Here is a 21,251-nt window from a genome sequence, read left to right on the forward strand (position 1 = left end):
GGGATGTGCTGCGAATTTTAGCATTGTTCTGTACATGAATCGGTGCTTATCTGCAAACTACATTGACAGTGTCGGGCTATCAATTAAGCAATAATACGGCTAGTTCTACGTTCGATTACTCACAATATTTCATTTAATAGCGTGATTGAAAAGAAATATAAAGTGTCAACAGGAATGTACACACACCAACACGGTGCGTATTCATCATTGGAGGGTGCCATTTGTACTTTTCACCGACGGACTTTGAGGTTACATTTCTCATTCCCGGTCCCTACTGAAATAAAAAGATGCGTCGACCGGGAATCGAACCCGGATCGACTGCTTGGAAGGCAACCATGCTAACCTTTACACCACCGACGCTGTCCATGTGGTGCATAGCCGGAAAAGACAATTTAATGAATTTCTCTGATTGATTGTCCACGCCTGGAGGCACGCCTTTAAACGAAATTGCTTACGTCACAAAATGATTTTTATTTTTTAAAAAATGTTTAAATGTATTCTTGACTTGATATGCGTCACGGGTCTGCAATGTACAGTGTAGTGGAAACAAATAATTCTATTTAAATGCATATGACACTGCAGTTGCATCCATATGGAGCAAATGTATACGTCACTTGAATACTTCCTTCTTTTCAGCTTCTTTCTTGCCTAAGGAGTGAGAAGCTTAGAAACGAGGCGGTGAGTGTGAAGCATCGGTGGTCTAGTGGTAGAATACTCGCCTGCCACGCGGGTGACCCGGGTTCGATTCCCGGTCGATGCACATTGTTTTTGTGCCTCTTGCCAACAAAAGGAATAGACACTCTCAAAAAGCGCGTCTCCAGAAAGCTGTATTCAATCTGTTACGCAATGCGATTGTTGTCAGTGATGTCACGTTTCTATGACGTCGTGCCATTGTGAGGTCACAAACGGGTCCCAAAATAGTCATCTGCCCGTTGGAATGATAATATGTATGCATTTACATGACTCTATTTGAAGGACTTCTACGGGTGGGATGTGCTGCGAATTTTAGCATTGTTCTGTACATGAATCGGTGCTTATCTGCAAACTACATTGACAGTGTCGGGCTATCAATTAAGCAATAATACGGCTAGTTCTACGTTCGATTACTCACAATATTTCATTTAATAGCGTGATTGAAAAGAAATATAAAGTGTCAACAGGAATGTACACACACCAACACGGTGCGTATTCATCATTGGAGGGTGCCATTTGTACTTTTCACCGACGGACTTTGAGGTTACATTTCTCATTCCCGGTCCCTACTGAAATAAAAAGATGCGTCGGCCGGGAATCGAACCCGGATCGACTGCTTGGAAGGCAACCATGCTAACCTTTACACCACCGACGCTGTCCATGTGGTGCATAGCCGGAAAAGACAATTTAATGAATTTCTCTGATTGATTGTCCACGCCTGGAGGCACGCCTTTAAACGAAATTGCTTACGTCACAAAATGATTTTTATTTTTAAAAAAATGTTTAAATGTATTCTTGACTTGATATGCGTCACGGGTCTGCAATGTACAGTGTAGTGGAAACAAATAATTCTATTTAAATGCATATGACACTGCAGTTGCATCCATATGGAGCAAATGTATACGTCACTTGAATACTTCCTTCTTTTCAGCTTCTTTCTTGCCTAAGGAGTGAGAAGCTTAGAAACGAGGCGGTGAGTGTGAAGCATCGGTGGTCTAGTGGTAGAATACTCGCCTGCCACGCGGGTGACCCGGGTTCGATTCCCGGTCGATGCACATTGTTTTTGTGCCTCTTGCCAACAAAAGGAAAAGACACTCTCAAAAAGCGCGTCTCCAGAAAGCTGTATTCAATCTGTTACGCAATGCGATTGTTGTCAGTGATGTCACGTTTCTATGACGTCGTGCCATTGTGAGGTCACAAACGGGTCCCAAAATAGTCATCTGCCCGTTGGAATGATAATATGTATGCATTTACATGACTCTATTTGAAGGACTTCTACGGGTGGGATGTGCTGCGAATTTTAGCATTGTTCTGTACATGAATCGGTGCTTATCTGCAAACTACATTGACAGTGTCGGGCTATCAATTAAGCAATAATACGGCTAGTTCTACGTTCGATTACTCACAATATTTCATTTAATAGCGTGATTGAAAAGAAATATAAAGTGTCAACAGGAATGTACACACACCAACACGGTGCGTATTCATCATTGGAGGGTGCCATTTGTACTTTTCACCGACGGACTTTGAGGTTACATTTCTCATTCCCGGTCCCTACTGAAATAAAAAGATGCGTCGGCCGGGAATCGAACCCGGATCGACTGCTTGGAAGGCAACCATGCTAACCTTTACACCACCGACGCTGTCCATGTGGTGCATAGCCGGAAAAGACAATTTAATGAATTTCTCTGATTGATTGTCCACGCCTGGAGGCACGCCTTTAAACGAAATTGCTTACGTCACAAAATGATTTTTATTTTTAAAAAAATGTTTAAATGTATTCTTGACTTGATATGCGTCACGGGTCTGCAATGTACAGTGTAGTGGAAACAAATAATTCTATTTAAATGCATATGACACTGCAGTTGCATCCATATGGAGCAAATGTATACGTCACTTGAATACTTCCTTCTTTTCAGCTTCTTTCTTGCCTAAGGAGGGAGAAGCTTAGAAACGAGGCGGTGAGTGTGAAGCATCGGTGGTCTAGTGGTAGAATACTCGCCTGCCACGCGGGTGACCCGGGTTCGATTCCCGCTCGATGCACATTGTTTTTGTGCCTCTTGCCAACAAAAGGAATAGACACTCTCAAAAAGCGCGTCTCCAGAAAGCTGTATTCAATCTGTTACGCAATGCGATTGTTGTCAGTGATGTCACGTTTCTATGACGTCGTGCCATTGTGAGGTCACAAACGGGTCCCAAAATAGTCATCTGCCCGTTGGAATGATAATATGTATGCATTTACATGACTCTATTTGAAGGACTTCTACGGGTGGGATGTGCTGCGAATTTTAGCATTGTTCTGTACATGAATCGGTGCTTATCTGCAAACTACATTGACAGTGTCGGGCTATCAATTAAGCAATAATACGGCTAGTTCTACGTTCGATTACTCACAATATTTCATTTAATAGCGTGATTGAAAAGAAATATAAAGTGTCAACAGGAATGTACACACACCAACACGGTGCGTATTCATCATTGGAGGGTGCCATTTGTACTTTTCACCGACGGACTTTGAGGTTACATTTCTCATTCCCGGTCCCTACTGAAATAAAAAGATGCGTCGGCCGGGAATCGAACCCGGATCGACTGCTTGGAAGGCAACCATGCTAACCTTTACACCACCGACGCTGTCCATGTGGTGCATAGCCGGAAAAGACAATTTAATGAATTTCTCTGATTGATTGTCCACGCCTGGAGGCACGCCTTTAAACGAAATTGCTTACGTCACAAAATGATTTTTATTTTTAAAAAAATGTTTAAATGTATTCTTGACTTGATATGCGTCACGGGTCTGCAATGTACAGTGTAGTGGAAACAAATAATTCTATTTAAATGCATATGACACTGCAGTTGCATCCATATGGAGCAAATGTATACGTCACTTGAATACTTCCTTCTTTTCAGCTTCTTTCTTGCCTAAGGAGTGAGAAGCTTAGAAACGAGGCGGTGAGTGTGAAGCATCGGTGGTCTAGTGGTAGAATACTCGCCTGCCACGCGGGTGACCCGGGTTCGATTCCCGGTCGATGCACATTGTTTTTGTGCCTCTTGCCAACAAAAGGAATAGACACTCTCAAAAAGCGCGTCTCCAGAAAGCTGTATTCAATCTGTTACGCAATGCGATTGTTGTCAGTGATGTCACGTTTCTATGACGTCGTGCCATTGTGAGGTCACAAACGGGTCCCAAAATAGTCATCTGCCCGTTGGAATGATAATATGTATGCATTTACATGACTCTATTTGAAGGACTTCTACGGGTGGGATGTGCTGCGAATTTTAGCATTGTTCTGTACATGAATCGGTGCTTATCTGCAAACTACATTGACAGTGTCGGGCTATCAATTAAGCAATAATACGGCTAGTTCTACGTTCGATTACTCACAATATTTCATTTAATAGCGTGATTGAAAAGAAATATAAAGTGTCAACAGGAATGTACACACACCAACACGGTGCGTATTCATCATTGGAGGGTGCCATTTGTACTTTTCACCGACGGACTTTGAGGTTACATTTCTCATTCCCGGTCCCTACTGAAATAAAAAGATGCGTCGGCCGGGAATCGAACCCGGATCGACTGCTTGGAAGGCAACCATGCTAACCTTTACACCACCGACGCTGTCCATGTGGTGCATAGCCGGAAAAGACAATTTAATGAATTTCTCTGATTGATTGTCCACGCCTGGAGGCACGCCTTTAAACGAAATTGCTTACGTCACAAAATGATTTTTATTTTTAAAAAAATGTTTAAATGTATTCTTGACTTGATATGCGTCACGGGTCTGCAATGTACAGTGTAGTGGAAACAAATAATTCTATTTAAATGCATATGACACTGCAGTTGCATCCATATGGAGCAAATGTATACGTCACTTGAATACTTCCTTCTTTTCAGCTTCTTTCTTGCCTAAGGAGGGAGAAGCTTAGAAACGAGGCGGTGAGTGTGAAGCATCGGTGGTCTAGTGGTAGAATACTCGCCTGCCACGCGGGTGACCCGGGTTCGATTCCCGCTCGATGCACATTGTTTTTGTGCCTCTTGCCAACAAAAGGAATAGACACTCTCAAAAAGCGCGTCTCCAGAAAGCTGTATTCAATCTGTTACGCAATGCGATTGTTGTCAGTGATGTCACGTTTCTATGACGTCGTGCCATTGTGAGGTCCCAAACGGGTCCCAAAATAGTCATCTGCCCGTTGGAATGATAATATGTATGCATTTACATGACTCTATTTGAAGGACTTCTACGGGTGGGATGTGCTGCGAATTTTAGCATTGTTCTGTACATGAATCGGTGCTTATCTGCAAACTACATTGACAGTGTCGGGCTATCAATTAAGCAATAATACGGCTAGTTCTACGTTCGATTACTCACAATATTTCATTTAATAGCGTGATTGAAAAGAAATATAAAGTGTCAACAGGAATGTACACACACCAACACGGTGCGTATTCATCATTGGAGGGTGCCATTTGTACTTTTCACCGACGGACTTTGAGGTTACATTTCTCATTCCCGGTCCCTACTGAAATAAAAAGATGCGTCGGCCGGGAATCGAACCCGGATCGACTGCTTGGAAGGCAACCATGCTAACCTTTACACCACCGACGCTGTCCATGTGGTGCATAGCCGGAAAAGACAATTTAATGAATTTCTCTGATTGATTGTCCACGCCTGGAGGCACGCCTTTAAACGAAATTGCTTACGTCACAAAATGATTTTTATTTTTAAAAAAATGTTTAAATGTATTCTTGACTTGATATGCGTCACGGGTCTGCAATGTACAGTGTAGTGGAAACAAATAATTCTATTTAAATGCATATGACACTGCAGTTGCATCCATATGGAGCAAATGTATACGTCACTTGAATACTTCCTTCTTTTCAGCTTCTTTCTTGCCTAAGGAGTGAGAAGCTTAGAAACGAGGCGGTGAGTGTGAAGCATCGGTGGTCTAGTGGTAGAATACTCGCCTGCCACGCGGGTGACCCGGGTTCGATTCCCGGTCGATGCACATTGTTTTTGTGCCTCTTGCCAACAAAAGGAATAGACACTCTCAAAAAGCGCGTCTCCAGAAAGCTGTATTCAATCTGTTACGCAATGCGATTGTTGTCAGTGATGTCACGTTTCTATGACGTCGTGCCATTGTGAGGTCACAAACGGGTCCCAAAATAGTCATCTGCCCGTTGGAATGATAATATGTATGCATTTACATGACTCTATTTGAAGGACTTCTACGGGTGGGATGTGCTGCGAATTTTAGCATTGTTCTGTACATGAATCGGTGCTTATCTGCAAACTACATTGACAGTGTCGGGCTATCAATTAAGCAATAATACGGCTAGTTCTACGTTCGATTACTCACAATATTTCATTTAATAGCGTGATTGAAAAGAAATATAAAGTGTCAACAGGAATGTACACACACCAACACGGTGCGTATTCATCATTGGAGGGTGCCATTTGTACTTTTCACCGACGGACTTTGAGGTTACATTTCTCATTCCCGGTCCCTACTGAAATAAAAAGATGCGTCGGCAGGGAATCGAACCCGGATCGACTGCTTGGAAGGCAACCATGCTAACCTTTACACCACCGACGCTGTCCATGTGGTGCATAGCCGGAAAAGACAATTTAATGAATTTCTCTGATTGATTGGCCACGCCTGGAGGCACGCCTTTAAACGAAATTGCTTACGTCACAAAATGATTTTTATTTTTAAAAAAATGTTTAAATGTATTCTTGACTTGATATGCGTCACGGGTCTGCAATGTACAGTGTAGTGGAAACAAATAATTCTATTTAAATGCATATGACACTGCAGTTGCATCCATATGGAGCAAATGTATACGTCACTTGAATACTTCCTTCTTTTCAGCTTCTTTCTTGCCTAAGGAGTGAGAAGCTTAGAAACGAGGCGGTGAGTGTGAAGCATCGGTGGTCTAGTGGTAGAATACTCGCCTGCCACGCGGGTGACCCGGGTTCGATTCCCGGTCGATGCACATTGTTTTTGTGCCTCTTGCCAACAAAAGGAATAGACACTCTCAAAAAGCGCGTCTCCAGAAAGCTGTATTCAATCTGTTACGCAATGCGATTGTTGTCAGTGATGTCACGTTTCTATGACGTCGTGCCATTGTGAGGTCACAAACGGGTCCCAAAATAGTCATCTGCCCGTTGGAATGATAATATGTATGCATTTACATGACTCTATTTGAAGGACTTCTACGGGTGGGATGTGCTGCGAATTTTAGCATTGTTCTGTACATGAATCGGTGCTTATCTGCAAACTACATTGACAGTGTCGGGCTATCAATTAAGCAATAATACGGCTAGTTCTACGTTCGATTACTCACAATATTTCATTTAATAGCGTGATTGAAAAGAAATATAAAGTGTCAACAGGAATGTACACACACCAACACGGTGCGTATTCATCATTGGAGGGTGCCATTTGTACTTTTCACCGACGGACTTTGAGGTTACATTTCTCATTCCCGGTCCCTACTGAAATAAAAAGATGCGTCGGCCGGGAATCGAACCCGGATCGACTGCTTGGAAGGCAACCATGCTAACCTTTACACCACCGACGCTGTCCATGTGGTGCATAGCCGGAAAAGACAATTTAATGAATTTCTCTGATTGATTGTCCACGCCTGGAGGCACGCCTTTAAACGAAATTGCTTACGTCACAAAATGATTTTTATTTTTAAAAAAATGTTTAAATGTATTCTTGACTTGATATGCGTCACGGGTCTGCAATGTACAGTGTAGTGGAAACAAATAATTCTATTTAAATGCATATGACACTGCAGTTGCATCCATATGGAGCAAATGTATACGTCACTTGAATACTTCCTTCTTTTCAGCTTCTTTCTTGCCTAAGGAGTGAGAAGCTTAGAAACGAGGCGGTGAGTGTGAAGCATCGGTGGTCTAGTGGTAGAATACTCGCCTGCCACGCGGGTGACCCGGGTTCGATTCCCGGTCGATGCACATTGTTTTTGTGCCTCTTGCCAACAAAAGGAATAGACACTCTCAAAAAGCGCGTCTCCAGAAAGCTGTATTCAATCTGTTACGCAATGCGATTGTTGTCAGTGATGTCACGTTTCTATGACGTCGTGCCATTGTGAGGTCACAAACGGGTCCCAAAATAGTCATCTGCCCGTTGGAATGATAATATGTATGCATTTACATGACTCTATTTGAAGGACTTCTACGGGTGGGATGTGCTGCGAATTTTAGCATTGTTCTGTACATGAATCGGTGCTTATCTGCAAACTACATTGACAGTGTCGGGCTATCAATTAAGCAATAATACGGCTAGTTCTACGTTCGATTACTCACAATATTTCATTTAATAGCGTGATTGAAAAGAAATATAAAGTGTCAACAGGAATGTACACACACCAACACGGTGCGTATTCATCATTGGAGGGTGCCATTTGTACTTTTCACCGACGGACTTTGAGGTTACATTTCTCATTCCCGGTCCCTACTGAAATAAAAAGATGCGTCGGCAGGGAATCGAACCCGGATCGACTGCTTGGAAGGCAACCATGCTAACCTTTACACCACCGACGCTGTCCATGTGGTGCATAGCCGGAAAAGACAATTTAATGAATTTCTCTGATTGATTGGCCACGCCTGGAGGCACGCCTTTAAACGAAATTGCTTACGTCACAAAATGATTTTTATTTTTAAAAAAATGTTTAAATGTATTCTTGACTTGATATGCGTCACGGGTCTGCAATGTACAGTGTAGTGGAAACAAATAATTCTATTTAAATGCATATGACACTGCAGTTGCATCCATATGGAGCAAATGTATACGTCACTTGAATACTTCCTTCTTTTCAGCTTCTTTCTTGCCTAAGGAGTGAGAAGCTTAGAAACGAGGCGGTGAGTGTGAAGCATCGGTGGTCTAGTGGTAGAATACTCGCCTGCCACGCGGGTGACCCGGGTTCGATTCCCGCTCGATGCACATTGTTTTTGTGCCTCTTGCCAACAAAAGGAATAGACACTCTCAAAAAGCGCGTCTCCAGAAAGCTGTATTCAATCTGTTACGCAATGCGATTGTTGTCAGTGATGTCACGTTTCTATGACGTCGTGCCATTGTGAGGTCACAAACGGGTCCCAAAATAGTCATCTGCCCGTTGGAATGATAATATGTATGCATTTACATGACTCTATTTGAAGGACTTCTACGGGTGGGATGTGCTGCGAATTTTAGCATTGTTCTGTACATGAATCGGTGCTTATCTGCAAACTACATTGACAGTGTCGGGCTATCAATTAAGCAATAATACGGCTAGTTCTACGTTCGATTACTCACAATATTTCATTTAATAGCGTGATTGAAAAGAAATATAAAGTGTCAACAGGAATGTACACACACCAACACGGTGCGTATTCATCATTGGAGGGTGCCATTTGTACTTTTCACCGACGGACTTTGAGGTTACATTTCTCATTCCCGGTCCCTACTGAAATAAAAAGATGCGTCGGCCGGGAATCGAACCCGGATCGACTGCTTGGAAGGCAACCATGCTAACCTTTACACCACCGACGCTGTCCATGTGGTGCATAGCCGGAAAAGACAATTTAATGAATTTCTCTGATTGATTGTCCACGCCTGGAGGCACGCCTTTAAACGAAATTGCTTACGTCACAAAATGATTTTTATTTTTAAAAAAATGTTTAAATGTATTCTTGACTTGATATGCGTCACGGGTCTGCAATGTACAGTGTAGTGGAAACAAATAATTCTATTTAAATGCATATGACACTGCAGTTGCATCCATATGGAGCAAATGTATACGTCACTTGAATACTTCCTTCTTTTCAGCTTCTTTCTTGCCTAAGGAGTGAGAAGCTTAGAAACGAGGCGGTGAGTGTGAAGCATCGGTGGTCTAGTGGTAGAATACTCGCCTGCCACGCGGGTGACCCGGGTTCGATTCCCGGTCAATGCACATTGTTTTTGTGCCTCTTGCCAACAAAAGGAATAGACACTCTCAAAAAGCGCGTCTCCAGAAAGCTGTATTCAATCTGTTACGCAATGCGATTGTTGTCAGTGATGTCACGTTTCTATGACGTCGTGCCATTGTGAGGTCACAAACGGGTCCCAAAATAGTCATCTGCCCGTTGGAATGATAATATGTATGCATTTACATGACTCTATTTGAAGGACTTCTACGGGTGGGATGTGCTGCGAATTTTAGCATTGTTCTGTACATGAATCGGTGCTTATCTGCAAACTACATTGACAGTGTCGGGCTATCAATTAAGCAATAATACGGCTAGTTCTACGTTCGATTACTCACAATATTTCATTTAATAGCGTGATTGAAAAGAAATATAAAGTGTCAACAGGAATGTACACACACCAACACGGTGCGTATTCATCATTGGAGGGTGCCATTTGTACTTTTCACCGACGGACTTTGAGGTTACATTTCTCATTCCCGGTCCCTACTGAAATAAAAAGATGCGTCGGCCGGGAATCGAACCCGGATCGACTGCTTGGAAGGCAACCATGCTAACCTTTACACCACCGACGCTGTCCATGTGGTGCATAGCCGGAAAAGACAATTTAATGAATTTCTCTGATTGATTGTCCACGCCTGGAGGCACGCCTTTAAACGAAATTGCTTACGTCACAAAATGATTTTTATTTTTAAAAAAATGTTTAAATGTATTCTTGACTTGATATGCGTCACGGGTCTGCAATGTACAGTGTAGTGGAAACAAATAATTCTATTTAAATGCATATGACACTGCAGTTGCATCCATATGGAGCAAATGTATACGTCACTTGAATACTTCCTTCTTTTCAGCTTCTTTCTTGCCTAAGGAGTGAGAAGCTTAGAAACGAGGCGGTGAGTGTGAAGCATCGGTGGTCTAGTGGTAGAATACTCGCCTGCCACGCGGGTGACCCGGGTTCGATTCCCGGTCGATGCACATTGTTTTTGTGCCTCTTGCCAACAAAAGGAATAGACACTCTCAAAAAGCGCGTCTCCAGAAAGCTGTATTCAATCTGTTACGCAATGCGATTGTTGTCAGTGATGTCACGTTTCTATGACGTCGTGCCATTGTGAGGTCACAAACGGGTCCCAAAATAGTCATCTGCCCGTTGGAATGATAATATGTATGCATTTACATGACTCCATTTGAAGGACTTCTACGGGTGGGATGTGCTGCGAATTTTAGCATTGTTCTGTACATGAATCGGTGCTTATCTGCAAACTACATTGACAGTGTCGGGCTATCAATTAAGCAATAATACGGCTAGTTCTACGTTCGATTACTCACAATATTTCATTTAATAGCGTGATTGAAAAGAAATATAAAGTGTCAACAGGAATGTACACACACCAACACGGTGCGTATTCATCATTGGAGGGTGCCATTTGTACTTTTCACCGACGGACTTTGAGGTTACATTTCTCATTCCCGGTCCCTACTGAAATAAAAAGATGCGTCGGCAGGGAATCGAACCCGGATCGACTGCTTGGAAGGCAACCATGCTAACCTTTACACCACCGACGCTGTCCATGTGGTGCATAGCCGGAAAAGACAATTTAATGAATTTCTCTGATTGATTGTCCACGCCTGGAGGCACGCCTTTAAACGAAATTGCTTACGTCACAAAATGATTTTTATTTTTAAAAAAATGTTTAAATGTATTCTTGACTTGATATGCGTCACGGGTCTGCAATGTACAGTGTAGTGGAAACAAATAATTCTATTTAAATGCATATGACACTGCAGTTGCATCCATATGGAGCAAATGTATACGTCACTTGAATACTTCCTTCTTTTCAGCTTCTTTCTTGCCTAAGGAGTGAGAAGCTTAGAAACGAGGCGGTTTGCATCGGTGGTCTAGTGGTAGAATACTCGCCTGCCACGCGGGTGACCCGGGTTCGATTCCCGGTCGATGCACATTGTTTTTGTGCCTCTTGCCAACAAAAGGAATAGACACTCTCAAAAAGCGCGTCTCCAGAAAGCTGTATTCAATCTGTTACGCAATGCGATTGTTGTCAGTGATGTCACGTTTCTATGACGTCGTGCCATTGTGAGGTCACAAACGGGTCCCAAAATAGTCATCTGCCCGTTGGAATGATAATATGTATGCATTTACATGACTCTATTTGAAGGACTTCTACGGGTGGGATGTGCTGCGAATTTTAGCATTGTTCTGTACATGAATCGGTGCTTATCTGCAAACTACATTGACAGTGTCGGGCTATCAATTAAGCAATAATACGGCTAGTTCTACGTTCGATTACTCACAATATTTCATTTAATAGCGTGATTGAAAAGAAATATAAAGTGTCAACAGGAATGTACACACACCAACACGGTGCGTATTCATCATTGGAGGGTGCCATTTGTACTTTTCACCGACGGACTTTGAGGTTACATTTCTCATTCCCGGTCCCTACTGAAATAAAAAGATGCGTCGGCCGGGAATCGAACCCGGATCGACTGCTTGGAAGGCAACCATGCTAACCTTTACACCACCGACGCTGTCCATGTGGTGCATAGCCGGAAAAGACAATTTAATGAATTTCTCTGATTGATTGGCCACGCCTGGAGGCACGCCTTTAAACGAAATTGCTTACGTCACAAAATGATTTTTATTTTTAAAAAAATGTTTAAATGTATTCTTGACTTGATATGCGTCACGGGTCTGCAATGTACAGTGTAGTGGAAACAAATAATTCTATTTAAATGCATATGACACTGCAGTTGCATCCATATGGAGCAAATGTATACGTCACTTGAATACTTCCTTCTTTTCAGCTTCTTTCTTGCCTAAGGAGTGAGAAGCTTAGAAACGAGGCGGTGAGTGTGAAGCATCGGTGGTCTAGTGGTAGAATACTCGCCTGCCACGCGGGTGACCCGGGTTCGATTCCCGGTCGATGCACATTGTTTTTGTGCCTCTTGCCAACAAAAGGAATAGACACTCTCAAAAAGCGCGTCTCAAGAAAGCTGTATTCAATCTGTTACGCAATGCGATTGTTGTCAGTGATGTCACGTTTCTATGACGTCGTGCCATTGTGAGGTCACAAACGGGTCCCAAAATAGTCATCTGCCCGTTGGAATGATAATATGTATGCATTTACATGACTCTATTTGAAGGACTTCTACGGGTGGGATGTGCTGCGAATTTTAGCATTGTTCTGTACATGAATCGGTGCTTATCTGCAAACTACATTGACAGTGTCGGGCTATCAATTAAGCAATAATACGGCTAGTTCTACGTTCGATTACTCACAATATTTCATTTAATAGCGTGATTGAAAAGAAATATAAAGTGTCAACAGGAATGTACACACACCAACACGGTGCGTATTCATCATTGGAGGGTGCCATTTGTACTTTTCACCGACGGACTTTGAGGTTACATTTCTCATTCCCGGTCCCTACTGAAATAAAAAGATGCGTCGGCCGGGAATCGAACCCGGATCGACTGCTTGGAAGGCAACCATGCTAACCTTTACACCACCGACGCTGTCCATGTGGTGCATAGCCGGAAAAGACAATTTAATGAATTTCTCTGATTGATTGGCCACGCCTGGAGGCACGCCTTTAAACGAAATTGCTTACGTCACAAAATGATTTTTATTTTTAAAAAAATGTTTAAATGTATTCTTGACTTGATATGCGTCACGGGTCTGCAATGTACAGTGTAGTGGAAACAAATAATTCTATTTAAATGCATATGACACTGCAGTTGCATCCATATGGAGCAAATGTATACGTCACTTGAATACTTCCTTCTTTTCAGCTTCTTTCTTGCCTAAGGAGTGAGAAGCTTAGAAACGAGGCGGTGAGTGTGAAGCATCGGTGGTCTAGTGGTAGAATACTCGCCTGCCACGCGGGTGACCCGGGTTCGATTCCCGGTCGATGCACATTGTTTTTGTGCCTCTTGCCAACAAAAGGAATAGACACTCTCAAAAAGCGCGTCTCCAGAAAGCTGTATTCAATCTGTTACGCAATGCGATTGTTGTCAGTGATGTCACGTTTCTATGACGTCGTGCCATTGTGAGGTCACAAACGGGTCCCAAAATAGTCATCTGCCCGTTGGAATGATAATATGTATGCATTTACATGACTCTATTTGAAGGACTTCTACGGGTGGGATGTGCTGCGAATTTTAGCATTGTTCTGTACATGAATCGGTGCTTATCTGCAAACTACATTGACAGTGTCGGGCTATCAATTAAGCAATAATACGGCTAGTTCTACGTTCGATTACTCACAATATTTCATTTAATAGCGTGATTGAAAAGAAATATAAAGTGTCAACAGGAATGTACACACACCAACACGGTGCGTATTCATCATTGGAGGGTGCCATTTGTACTTTTCACCGACGGACTTTGAGGTTACATTTCTCATTCCCGGTCCCTACTGAAATAAAAAGATGCGTCGGCCGGGAATCGAACCCGGATCGACTGCTTGGAAGGCAACCATGCTAACCTTTACACCACCGACGCTGTCCATGTGGTGCATAGCCGGAAAAGACAATTTAATGAATTTCTCTGATTGATTGTCCACGCCTGGAGGCACGCCTTTAAACGAAATTGCTTACGTCACAAAATGATTTTTATTTTTAAAAAAATGTTTAAATGTATTCTTGACTTGATATGCGTCACGGGTCTGCAATGTACAGTGTAGTGGAAACAAATAATTCTATTTAAATGCATATGACACTGCAGTTGCATCCATATGGAGCAAATGTATACGTCACTTGAATACTTCCTTCTTTTCAGCTTCTTTCTTGCCTAAGGAGTGAGAAGCTTAGAAACGAGGCGGTGAGTGTGAAGCATCGGTGGTCTAGTGGTAGAATACTCGCCTGCCACGCGGGTGACCCGGGTTCGATTCCCGGTCGATGCACATTGTTTTTGTGCCTCTTGCCAACAAAAGGAATAGACACTCTCAAAAAGCGCGTCTCCAGAAAGCTGTATTCAATCTGTTACGCAATGCGATTGTTGTCAGTGATGTCACGTTTCTATGACGTCGTGCCATTGTGAGGTCACAAACGGGTCCCAAAATAGTCATCTGCCCGTTGGAATGATAATATGTATGCATTTACATGACTCTATTTGAAGGACTTCTACGGGTGGGATGTGCTGCGAATTTTAGCATTGTTCTGTACATGAATCGGTGCTTATCTGCAAACTACATTGACAGTGTCGGGCTATCAATTAAGCAATAATACGGCTAGTTCTACGTTCGATTACTCACAATATTTCATTTAATAGCGTGATTGAAAAGAAATATAAAGTGTCAACAGGAATGTACACACACCAACACGGTGCGTATTCATCATTGGAGGTGCCATTTGTACTTTTCACCGACGGACTTTGAGGTTACATTTCTCATTCCCGGTCCCTACTGAAATAAAAAGATGCGTCGGCCGGGAATCGAACCCGGATCGACTGCTTGGAAGGCAACCATGCTAACCTTTACACCACCGACGCTGTCCATGTGGTGCATAGCCGGAAAAGACAATTTAATGAATTTCTCTGATTGATTGGCCACGCCTGGAGGCACGCCTTTAAACGAAATTGCTTACGTCACAAAATGATTTTTATTTTTAAAAAAATGTTTAAATGTATTCTTGACTTGATATGCGTCACGGGTCTGCAATGTACAGTGTAGTGGAAACAAATAATTCTATTTAAATGCATATGACACTGCAGTTGCATCCATATGGAGCAAATGTATACGTCACTTGAATACTTCCTTCTTTTCAACTTCTTTCTTGCCTAAGGAGTGAGAAGCTTAGAAACGAGGCGGTGAGTGTGAAGCATCGGTGGTCTAGTGGTAGAATACTCGCCTGCCACGCGGGTGACCCGGGTTCGATTCCCGGTCGATGCACATTGTTTTTGTGCCTCTTGCCAACAAAAGGAAAAGACACTCTCAAAATGCGCGTCTCCAGAAAGCTGTATTCAATCTGTTACGCAATGCGATTGTTGTCAGTGATGTCACGTTTCTATGACGTCGTGCCATTGTGAGGTCACAAACGGGTCCCAAAATAGTCATCTGCCCGTTGGAATGATAATATGTATGCATTTACATGACTCTATTTGAAGGACTTCTACGGGTGGGATGTGCTGCGAATTTTAGCATTGTTCTGTACATGAATCGGTGCTTATCTGCAAACTACATTGACAGTGTCGGGCTATCAATTAAGCAATAATACGGCTAGTTCTACGTTCGATTACTCACAATATTTCATTTAATAGCGTGATTGAAAAGAAATATAAAGTGTCAACAGGAATGTACACACACCAACACGGTGCGTATTCATCATTGGAGGGTGCCATTTGTACTTTTCACCGACGGACTTTGAGGTTACATTTCTCATTCCCGGTCCCTACTGAAATAAAAAGATGCGTCGGCCGGGAATCGAACCCGGATCGACTGCTTGGAAGGCAACCATGCTAACCTTTACACCACCGACGCTGTCCATGTGGTGCATAGCCGGAAAAGACAATTTAATGAATTTCTCTGATTGATTGTCCACGCCTGGAGGCACGCCTTTAAACGAAATTGCTTACGTCACAAAATGATTTTTATTTTTAAAAAAATGTTTAAATGTATTCTTGACTTGATATGCGTCACGGGTCTGCAATGTACAGTGTAGTGGAAACAAATAATTCTATTTAAATGCATATGACACTGCAGTTGCATCCATATGGAGCAAATGTATACGTCACTTGAATACTTCCTTCTTTTCAGCTTCTTTCTTGCCTAAGGAGTGAGAAGCTTAGAAACGAGGCGGTGAGTGTGAAGCATCGGTGGTCTAGTGGTAGAATACTCGCCTGCCACGCGGGTGACCCGGGTTCGATTCCCGGTCGATGCACATTGTTTTTGTGCCTCTTGCCAACAAAAGGAATAGACACTCTCAAAAAGCGCGTCTCCAGAAAGCTGTATTCAATCTGTTACGCAATGCGATTGTTGTCAGTGATGTCACGTTTCTATGACGTCGTGCCATTGTGAGGTCACAAACGGGTCCCAAAATAGTCATCTGCCCGTTGGAATGATAATATGTATGCATTTACATGACTCTATTTGAAGGACTTCTACGGGTGGGATGTGCTGCGAATTTTAGCATTGTTCTGTACATGAATCGGTGCTTATCTGCAAACTACATTGACAGTGTCGGGCTATCAATTAAGCAATAATACGGCTAGTTCTACGTTCGATTACTCACAATATTTCATTTAATAGCGTGATTGAAAAGAAATATAAAGTGTCAACAGGAATGTACACACACCAACACGGTGCGTATTCATCATTGGAGGGTGCCATTTGTACTTTTCACCGACGGACTTTGAGGTTACATTTCTCATTCCCGGTCCCTACTGAAATAAAAAGATGCGTCGGCCGGGAATCGAACCCGGATCGACTGCTTGGAAGGCAACCATGCTAACCTTTACACCACCGACGCTGTCCATGTGGTGCATAGCCGGAAAAGACAATTTAATGAATTTCTCTGATTGATTGTCCACGCCTGGAGGCACGCCTTTAAACGAAATTGCTTACGTCACAAAATGATTTTTATTTTAAAAAAAATGTTTAAATGTATTCTTGACTTGATATGCGTCACGGGTCTGCAATGTACAGTGTAGTGGAAACAAATAATTCTATTTAAATGCATATGACACTGCAGTTGCATCCATATGGAGCAAATGTATACGTCACTTGAATACTTCCTTCTTTTCAGCTTCTTTCTTGCCTAAGGAGTGAGAAGCTTAGAAACGAGGCGGTGAGTGTGAAGCATCGGTGGTCTAGTGGTAGAATACTCGCCTGCCACGCGGGTGACCCGGGTTCGATTCCCGGTCGATGCACATTGTTTTTGTGCCTCTTGCCAACAAAAGGAATAGACACTCTCAAAAAGCGCGTCTCCAGAAAGCTGTATTCAATCTGTTACGCAATGCGATTGTTGTCAGTGATGTCACGTTTCTATGACGTCGTGCCATTGTGAGGTCACAAACGGGTCCCAAAATAGTCATCTGCCCGTTGGAATGATAATATGTATGCATTTACATGACTCTATTTGAAGGACTTCTACGGGTGGGATGTGCTGCGAATTTTAGCATTGTTCTGTACATGAATCGGTGCTTATCTGCAAACTACATTGACAGTGTCGGGCTATCAATTAAGCAATAATACGGCTAGTTCTACGTTCGATTACTCACAATATTTCATTTAATAGCGTGATTGAAAAGAAATATAAAGTGTCAACAGGAATGTACACACACCAACACGGTGCGTATTCATCATTGGAGGTGCCATTTGTACTTTTCACCGACGGACTTTGAGGTTACATTTCTCATTCCCGGTCCCTACTGAAATAAAAAGATGCGTCGGCCGGGAATCGAACCCGGATCGACTGCTTGGAAGGCAACCATGCTAACCTTTACACCACCGACGCTGTCCATGTGGTGCATAGCCGGAAAAGACAATTTAATGAATTTCTCTGATTGATTGGCCACGCCTGGAGGCACGCCTTTAAACGAAATTGCTTACGTCACAAAATGATTTTTATTTTTAAAAAAATGTTTAAATGTATTCTTGACTTGATATGCGTCACGGGTCTGCAATGTACAGTGTAGTGGAAACAAATAATTCTATTTAAATGCATATGACACTGCAGTTGCATCCATATGGAGCAAATGTATACGTCACTTGAATACTTCCTTCTTTTCAACTTCTTTCTTGCCTAAGGAGTGAGAAGCTTAGAAACGAGGCGGTGAGTGTGAAGCATCGGTGGTCTAGTGGTAGAATACTCGCCTGCCACGCGGGTGACCCGGGTTCGATTCCCGGTCGATGCACATTGTTTTTGTGCCTCTTGCCAACAAAAGGAAAAGACACTCTCAAAATGCGCGTCTCCAGAAAGCTGTATTCAATCTGTTACGCAATGCGATTGTTGTCAGTGATGTCACGTTTCTATGACGTCGTGCCATTGTGAGGTCACAAACGGGTCCCAAAATAGTCATCTGCCCGTTGGAATGATAATATGTATGCATTTACATGACTCTATTTGAAGGACTTCTACGGGTGGGATGTGCTGCGAATTTTAGCATTGTTCTGTACATGAATCGGTGCTTATCTGCAAACTACATTGACAGTGTCGGGCTATCAATTAAGCAATAATACGGCTAGTTCTACGTTCGATTACTCACAATATTTCATTTAATAGCGTGATTGAAAAGAAATATAAAGTGTCAACAGGAATGTACACACACCAACACGGTGCGTATTCATCATTGGAGGGTGCCATTTGTACTTTTCACCGACGGACTTTGAGGTTACATTTCTCATTCCCGGTCCCTACTGAAATAAAAAGATGCGTCGGCCGGGAATCGAACCCGGATCGACTGCTTGGAAGGCAACCATGCTAACCTCCATGTGGTGCATAGCCGGAAAAGACAATTTAATGAATTTCTCTGATTGATTGTCCACGCCTGGAGGCACGCCTTTAAACGAAATTGCTTACGTCACAAAATGATTTTTATTTTTAAAAAAATGTTTAAATGTATTCTTGACTTGATATGCGTCACGGGTCTGCAATGTACAGTGTAGTGGAAACAAATAATTCTATTTAAATGCATATGACACTGCAGTTGCATCCATATGGAGCAAATGTATACGTCACTTGAATACTTCCTTCTTTTCAGCTTCTTTCTTGCCTAAGGAGTGAGAAGCTTAGAAACGAGGCGGTGAGTGTGAAGCATCGGTGGTCTAGTGGTAGAATACTCGCCTGCCACGCGGGTGACCCGGGTTCGATTCCCGGTCGATGCACATTGTTTTTGTGCCTCTTGCCAACAAAAGGAATAGACACTCTCAAAAAGCGCGTCTCCAGAAAGCTGTATTCAATCTGTTACGCAATGCGATTGTTGTCAGTGATGTCACGTTTCTATGACGTCGTGCCATTGTGAGGTCACAAACGGGTCCCAAAATAGTCATCTGCCCGTTGGAATGATAATATGTATGCATTTACATGACTCTATTTGAAGGACTTCTACGGGTGGGATGTGCTGCGAATTTTAGCATTGTTCTGTACATGAATCGGTGCTTATCTGCAAACTACATTGACAGTGTCGGGCTATCAATTAAGCAATAATACGGCTAGTTCTACGTTCGATTACTCACAATATTTCATTTAATAGCGTGATTGAAAAGAAATATAAAGTGTCAACAGGAATGTACACACACCAACACGGTGCGTATTCATCATTGGAGGGTGCCATTTGTACTTTTCACCGACGGACTTTGAGGTTACATTTCTCATTCCCGGTCCCTACTGAAATAAAAAGATGCGTCGGCCGGGAATCGAACCCGGATCGACTGCTTGGAAGGCAACCATGCTAACCTTTACACCACCGACGCTGTCCATGTGGTGCATAGCCGGAAAAGACAATTTAATGAATTTCTCTGATTGATTGTCCACGCCTGGAGGCACGCCTTTAAACGAAATTGCTTACGTCACAAAATGATTTTTATTTTTAAAAAAATGTTTAAATGTATTCTTGACTTGATATGCGTCACGGGTCTGCAATGTACAGTGTAGTGGAAACAAATAATTCTATTTAAATGCATATGACACTGCAGTTGCATCCATATGGAGCAAATGTATACGTCACTTGAATACTTCCTTCTTTTCAGCTTCTTTCTTGCCTAAGGAGTGAGAAGCTTAGAAACGAGGCGGTGAGTGTGAAGCATCGGTGGTCTAGTGGTAGAATACTCGCCTGCCACGCGGGTGACCCGGGTTCGATTCCCGGTCGATGCACATTATTTTTGTGCCTCTTGCCAACAAAAGGAATAGACACTCTCAAAAAGCGCGTCTCCAGAAAGCTGTATTCAATCTGTTACGCAATGCGATTGTTGTCAGTGATGTCACGTTTCTATGACGTCGTGCCATTGTGAGGTCACAAACGGGTCCCAAAATAGTCATCTGCCCGTTGGAATGATAATATGTATGCATTTACATGACTCCATTTGAAGGACTTCTACGGGTGGGATGTGCTGCGAATTTTAGCATTGTTCTGTACATGAATCGGTGCTTATCTGCAAACTACATTGACAGTGTCGGGCTATCAATTAAGCAATAATACGGCTAGTTCTACGTTCGATTACTCACAATATTTCATTTAATAGCGTGATTGAAAAGAAATATAAAGTGTCAACAGGAATGTACACACACCAACACGGTGCGTATTCATCATTGGAGGGTGCCATTTGTACTTTTCACCGACGGACTTTGAGGTTACATTTCTCATTCCCGGTCCCTACTGAAATAAAAAGATGCGTCGGCCGGGAATCGAACCCGGGTCGACTGCTTGGAAGGCAACCATGCTAACCTTTACACCACCGACGCTGTCCATGTGGTGCATAGCCGGAAAAGACAATTTAATGAATTTCTCTGATTGATTGTCCACGCCTGGAGGCACGCCTTTAAACGAAATTGCTTACGTCACAAAATGATTTTTATTTTTAAAAAAATGTTTAAATGTATTCTTGACTTGATATGCGTCACGGGTCTGCAAT

General features: G+C 42.7%; 34 non-coding genes across 34 annotated transcripts; 16 read left to right on the forward strand and 18 right to left on the reverse strand.

Moving 5' to 3' along the window:
* Window positions 1-288: 288 nt before the first annotated feature.
* On the reverse strand, window positions 289-360 carry Trnag-ucc. Its single transcript has one exon. It is a non-coding gene; the product is annotated as a tRNA-Gly (tRNA).
* A 329-nt stretch (window positions 361-689) lies between these two features.
* Trnag-gcc lies at window positions 690-760 on the forward strand. Its single transcript has one exon. It is a non-coding gene; the product is annotated as a tRNA-Gly (tRNA).
* Window positions 761-1,276: 516 nt separating this feature from the next.
* Window positions 1,277-1,348, reverse strand: Trnag-ucc. The gene has a single exon. It is a non-coding gene; the product is annotated as a tRNA-Gly (tRNA).
* A 329-nt stretch (window positions 1,349-1,677) lies between these two features.
* Trnag-gcc lies at window positions 1,678-1,748 on the forward strand. Its single transcript has one exon. It is a non-coding gene; the product is annotated as a tRNA-Gly (tRNA).
* Window positions 1,749-2,264: 516 nt separating this feature from the next.
* On the reverse strand, window positions 2,265-2,336 carry Trnag-ucc. The gene has a single exon. It is a non-coding gene; the product is annotated as a tRNA-Gly (tRNA).
* A 916-nt stretch (window positions 2,337-3,252) lies between these two features.
* Window positions 3,253-3,324, reverse strand: Trnag-ucc. Its single transcript has one exon. It is a non-coding gene; the product is annotated as a tRNA-Gly (tRNA).
* A 329-nt stretch (window positions 3,325-3,653) lies between these two features.
* Window positions 3,654-3,724, forward strand: Trnag-gcc. The gene has a single exon. It is a non-coding gene; the product is annotated as a tRNA-Gly (tRNA).
* A 516-nt stretch (window positions 3,725-4,240) lies between these two features.
* Trnag-ucc lies at window positions 4,241-4,312 on the reverse strand. The gene has a single exon. It is a non-coding gene; the product is annotated as a tRNA-Gly (tRNA).
* Window positions 4,313-5,228: 916 nt separating this feature from the next.
* Window positions 5,229-5,300, reverse strand: Trnag-ucc. The gene has a single exon. It is a non-coding gene; the product is annotated as a tRNA-Gly (tRNA).
* Window positions 5,301-5,629: 329 nt separating this feature from the next.
* Window positions 5,630-5,700, forward strand: Trnag-gcc. Its single transcript has one exon. It is a non-coding gene; the product is annotated as a tRNA-Gly (tRNA).
* A 917-nt stretch (window positions 5,701-6,617) lies between these two features.
* Trnag-gcc lies at window positions 6,618-6,688 on the forward strand. Its single transcript has one exon. It is a non-coding gene; the product is annotated as a tRNA-Gly (tRNA).
* Window positions 6,689-7,204: 516 nt separating this feature from the next.
* Trnag-ucc lies at window positions 7,205-7,276 on the reverse strand. Its single transcript has one exon. It is a non-coding gene; the product is annotated as a tRNA-Gly (tRNA).
* A 329-nt stretch (window positions 7,277-7,605) lies between these two features.
* On the forward strand, window positions 7,606-7,676 carry Trnag-gcc. Its single transcript has one exon. It is a non-coding gene; the product is annotated as a tRNA-Gly (tRNA).
* A 1,504-nt stretch (window positions 7,677-9,180) lies between these two features.
* Window positions 9,181-9,252, reverse strand: Trnag-ucc. Its single transcript has one exon. It is a non-coding gene; the product is annotated as a tRNA-Gly (tRNA).
* A 916-nt stretch (window positions 9,253-10,168) lies between these two features.
* Window positions 10,169-10,240, reverse strand: Trnag-ucc. The gene has a single exon. It is a non-coding gene; the product is annotated as a tRNA-Gly (tRNA).
* Window positions 10,241-10,569: 329 nt separating this feature from the next.
* Window positions 10,570-10,640, forward strand: Trnag-gcc. Its single transcript has one exon. It is a non-coding gene; the product is annotated as a tRNA-Gly (tRNA).
* Window positions 10,641-11,550: 910 nt separating this feature from the next.
* On the forward strand, window positions 11,551-11,621 carry Trnag-gcc. The gene has a single exon. It is a non-coding gene; the product is annotated as a tRNA-Gly (tRNA).
* Window positions 11,622-12,137: 516 nt separating this feature from the next.
* Window positions 12,138-12,209, reverse strand: Trnag-ucc. The gene has a single exon. It is a non-coding gene; the product is annotated as a tRNA-Gly (tRNA).
* Window positions 12,210-12,538: 329 nt separating this feature from the next.
* On the forward strand, window positions 12,539-12,609 carry Trnag-gcc. Its single transcript has one exon. It is a non-coding gene; the product is annotated as a tRNA-Gly (tRNA).
* A 516-nt stretch (window positions 12,610-13,125) lies between these two features.
* On the reverse strand, window positions 13,126-13,197 carry Trnag-ucc. The gene has a single exon. It is a non-coding gene; the product is annotated as a tRNA-Gly (tRNA).
* Window positions 13,198-14,113: 916 nt separating this feature from the next.
* Trnag-ucc lies at window positions 14,114-14,185 on the reverse strand. Its single transcript has one exon. It is a non-coding gene; the product is annotated as a tRNA-Gly (tRNA).
* Window positions 14,186-14,514: 329 nt separating this feature from the next.
* Window positions 14,515-14,585, forward strand: Trnag-gcc. The gene has a single exon. It is a non-coding gene; the product is annotated as a tRNA-Gly (tRNA).
* Window positions 14,586-15,100: 515 nt separating this feature from the next.
* Trnag-ucc lies at window positions 15,101-15,172 on the reverse strand. The gene has a single exon. It is a non-coding gene; the product is annotated as a tRNA-Gly (tRNA).
* Window positions 15,173-15,501: 329 nt separating this feature from the next.
* On the forward strand, window positions 15,502-15,572 carry Trnag-gcc. Its single transcript has one exon. It is a non-coding gene; the product is annotated as a tRNA-Gly (tRNA).
* A 516-nt stretch (window positions 15,573-16,088) lies between these two features.
* Window positions 16,089-16,160, reverse strand: Trnag-ucc. The gene has a single exon. It is a non-coding gene; the product is annotated as a tRNA-Gly (tRNA).
* Window positions 16,161-16,489: 329 nt separating this feature from the next.
* On the forward strand, window positions 16,490-16,560 carry Trnag-gcc. The gene has a single exon. It is a non-coding gene; the product is annotated as a tRNA-Gly (tRNA).
* A 516-nt stretch (window positions 16,561-17,076) lies between these two features.
* On the reverse strand, window positions 17,077-17,148 carry Trnag-ucc. Its single transcript has one exon. It is a non-coding gene; the product is annotated as a tRNA-Gly (tRNA).
* Window positions 17,149-17,477: 329 nt separating this feature from the next.
* On the forward strand, window positions 17,478-17,548 carry Trnag-gcc. Its single transcript has one exon. It is a non-coding gene; the product is annotated as a tRNA-Gly (tRNA).
* A 515-nt stretch (window positions 17,549-18,063) lies between these two features.
* Trnag-ucc lies at window positions 18,064-18,135 on the reverse strand. The gene has a single exon. It is a non-coding gene; the product is annotated as a tRNA-Gly (tRNA).
* A 329-nt stretch (window positions 18,136-18,464) lies between these two features.
* On the forward strand, window positions 18,465-18,535 carry Trnag-gcc. The gene has a single exon. It is a non-coding gene; the product is annotated as a tRNA-Gly (tRNA).
* An 899-nt stretch (window positions 18,536-19,434) lies between these two features.
* Window positions 19,435-19,505, forward strand: Trnag-gcc. The gene has a single exon. It is a non-coding gene; the product is annotated as a tRNA-Gly (tRNA).
* Window positions 19,506-20,021: 516 nt separating this feature from the next.
* Window positions 20,022-20,093, reverse strand: Trnag-ucc. Its single transcript has one exon. It is a non-coding gene; the product is annotated as a tRNA-Gly (tRNA).
* Window positions 20,094-20,422: 329 nt separating this feature from the next.
* On the forward strand, window positions 20,423-20,493 carry Trnag-gcc. The gene has a single exon. It is a non-coding gene; the product is annotated as a tRNA-Gly (tRNA).
* A 516-nt stretch (window positions 20,494-21,009) lies between these two features.
* Window positions 21,010-21,081, reverse strand: Trnag-ucc. Its single transcript has one exon. It is a non-coding gene; the product is annotated as a tRNA-Gly (tRNA).
* Window positions 21,082-21,251: the final 170 nt, after the last annotated feature.

Source organism: Haliotis rufescens, unplaced genomic scaffold (assembly GCF_023055435.1).
Source record: "Haliotis rufescens isolate VD_foot unplaced genomic scaffold, xgHalRufe1.0.p SCAF_5, whole genome shotgun sequence".
Classification (NCBI taxonomy): domain Eukaryota; kingdom Metazoa; phylum Mollusca; class Gastropoda; order Lepetellida; family Haliotidae; genus Haliotis; species Haliotis rufescens.